This window comes from Sinocyclocheilus rhinocerous, unplaced genomic scaffold (genome assembly GCF_001515625.1).
Source record: "Sinocyclocheilus rhinocerous isolate Xijiao unplaced genomic scaffold, SAMN03320098_v1.1 scaffold4035, whole genome shotgun sequence".
In the NCBI taxonomy this organism is placed as follows: domain Eukaryota; kingdom Metazoa; phylum Chordata; class Actinopteri; order Cypriniformes; family Cyprinidae; genus Sinocyclocheilus; species Sinocyclocheilus rhinocerous.
The window spans coordinates 131,939-135,486 of record NW_015641432.1 but is presented as its reverse complement, the minus strand read 5'-3'; positions in this window follow the sequence as shown (position 1 = coordinate 135,486).

The following is a 3,548-nucleotide window of genomic DNA, read 5'->3' as shown; positions in this document are numbered from 1 at the left end:
CTCTCACACCATGAATGTGTTGGCGTTTCTTTGGATGATGGATCAGAGGTGTTGGATCTTTACTAGACATGTTAACATGCCGAAACGGAAACTGAAATTTCAGATCAGCTTCCAAAGAAAGTGTAAATGTTAGAAGTCTAAACACAAACAAACACAGATGGTCAGCTTTGTGAAATATTCACACACACATTTAAAGTGGTGAGTTCTGAAATGAGGAGAAAGCTTTTCATTTCATTTTTTTGCTTTTGTTTTGTTGTCAAATGTAAATTCATGTTCCATTTGATGTTTACCCATTTTATAAGGCATTCACATACATGTTTGAATTTGGCAGACATTTTTAGTTTTTTAAGTGGCGTTTTTATTTTCATTAAAGATATATATTTTGCCATTACGTTCTCTAAGAGTCAATCTTATTACTTGGTGTTGCTAGTAGTGCCATGCTGTTCCACTTGAATTACACATTTAAAGGTGTTCATTTGTATAATATTTGTATTTATACAGAATCTGCATAATATTTATTACATTTGTAAACATTTTTGTTGCATTAAACATAAACTACAATAATACAGTAAAAAGCATTTTCATCCTTTCAAGTTCATTTCCATGTCATTTAATTCATTTCAATTTGGTCCTAAGCAAAAATTATGATCTCTGAGTTGTTTACGTTGTAATTAATCTCTTCAGGCCAATTTGCAGAATGGGTCAAAGACAGATCAGACTGACTGGATAATCTGCCAATCACAGTGATGCGGAGGCTTTGCCTCCTTTCACTTTTTATCCACATTTCGGCATTACACCTTTCACATTCATGCTGCGCTTTAGAAGCTCAATGAGAAAATTATTTTCCCCTGAAACTATCCACTGGCTCTGCTCTTGATGTTACATTAAAAAAAAGTGCTGTATTGAAAAAAACCTAACATGTACACTAGTGCAGAAAAACACTCATCCACTCTCTCTTTCTCTCTCATTTCCACATTCAGCACACTGAAATAAAGAGCAGAGAGATTATTATGAGCAGGGGTGGATGTGTCTATGTCCGACATACCAGTCTCAGCGCTGAGAGACAGATTAGCTTTGAAAACTGAGCCATTTTTTTAAACATCAACATTTCCATTGAGAATTCAGTGTGGGATTGTTATGGTGAGAATCTCTCACACCATGAATGTGTTGGCGTTTCTTTGGATGATGGATCAGAGGTGTTGGATCTTTACTAGACATGTTAACATGCCGAAACGGAAACTGAAATTTCAGATCAGCTTCCAAAGAAAGTGTAAATGTTAGAAGTCTAAACACAAACAAACACAGATGGTCAGCTTTGTGAAATATTCACACACACATTTAAAGTGGTGAGTTCTGAAATGAGGAGAAAGCTTTTCATTTCATTTTTTTGCTTTTGTTTTGTTGTCAAATGTAAATTCATGTTCCATTTGATGTTTACCCATTTTATAAGGCATTCACATACATGTTTGAATTTGGCAGACATTTTTAGTTTTTTAAGTGGCGTTTTTATTTTCATTAAAGATATATATTTTGCCATTACGTTCTCTAAGAGTCAATCTTATTACTTGGTGTTGCTAGTAGTGCCATGCTGTTCCACTTGAATTACACATTTAAAGGTGTTCATTTGTATAATATTTGTATTTATACAGAATCTGCATAATATTTATTACATTTGTAAACATTTTTGTTGCATTAAACATAAACTACAATAATACAGTAAAAAGCATTTTCATCCTTTCAAGTTCATTTCCATGTCATTTAATTCATTTCAATTTGGTCCTAAGCAAAAATTATGATCTCTGAGTTGTTTACGTTGTAATTAATCTCTTCAGGCCAATTTGCAGAATGGGTCAAAGACAGATCAGACTGACTGGATAATCTGCCAATCACAGTGATGCGGAGGCTTTGCCTCCTTTCACTTTTTATCCACATTTCGGCATTACACCTTTCACATTCATGCTGCGCTTTAGAAGCTCAATGAGAAAATTATTTTCCCCTGAAACTATCCACTGGCTCTGCTCTTGATGTTACATTAAAAAAAAGTGCTGTATTGAAAAAAACCTAACATGTACACTAGTGCAGAAAAACACTCATCCACTCTCTCTTTCTCTCTCTCTCTCTCTCTCTCTCTCACACACACACACACACACACAGAGAGTCAGATTATAGTGATTTTTGACAGTGGTGCATTTGCATATTTTCAATTCTTTCCATGCTGTTCATCTCCTCTTATTTCAGACAACAGTCATTGTGCTGCAGAGGCACTGTAGCCATCAGCTTTGTTCAAGACAGAGCGAGAGAGAGACAGAGACAGAGAAAGAGAAAGGGAGAGAGAGAGAGGAAGTGGGGAGGGATGGGGAGTCAGAGGAGACATACTGCACAAGCCATGAATTTCCATTAATCATAACTCCTCTATTCACTCACTCAATATCACCACATACAGGGCACTCCAGAGAGAGATAGAGACCTGTTAAAAATAATAAGCCACTACAGAGATGGGAAGTGCTGATTAAATTAAACTCTCGTTAATCAGAATTTTGACACCGCCTCATCTCTCTCTTTCTCTCTCTCTCTTTCTACCTCAGGGCAGACTTATGTTAATATCTATGCCATAAGGTAATATCTACACAGACATAAGACAGAGTCCAATAATCCTTTTTTATCGTGAAAGAGAAGCTAACCACAAAACATGCCACTTGAACTGAGGCACAGTGATCTGTCACAACACATTACAGAGTCACAAAATGGTATTTATTTTTTTACAGTAGAGTAAAAAATAAATACAGGTTTTTTACTCTAGAAATCGGAGGTAGAAATCTCTGCACAAAGTAAAATATCCATTGAGTGGTGCAAAAACACATTCAGTTTCTCGCAAAAAAGGTGAAAGTGAATGTGAAAATGTTTTATTACGTTGGTTGTTGTGAAAACAAAATTATCGGTGAGTGGTGCTAAAACTACTGCTTTATCACGTTGGAAAATAACATTTGAACTTTCATCTACAGGAAATGTTACCCTAAAGAGATAAAACAACATTTGCCAAGTCTTTGAGCTTCTTTGTGCTTTGTTGTGCATTCCAGTTGTACTCAGAAGTCAGACTTTTGACAGGAATGCCTCCTCAAGTTGGAGTTCTGACTCGGAAACTCAGAGGAACTGCAACAACCCAAACTTCAGACTTCAAAATGGCTGCTCAGTACATCAAGAGTAAGTGAAAGTATTGTTTATTAGCACTTATGTTTGTTTGCCTCTCAATAAACTCAGTGGTGCACACAGAACTATTTGTGGACATTACACTTTGCCATTATTTTTTGCAAAATACTGCTTTATGTGTTTTTATCAACTAGTATAACAGTGGATGCATCGATCTTGGTTTTCAGACTTTTGTACTGGAACACCATCAAATTGGGTGTGACATCATTCCCAGCTCCAATATCTGACTTCAGAGGTAAATGAAATGAAGCAATAATTAGTCTTTTACAGGATTCTATGGAGCACCCTGTTACGGGGCGAACGAGACGTGAGACGTGCGGATCCATCTGCAAAGCTTTTAT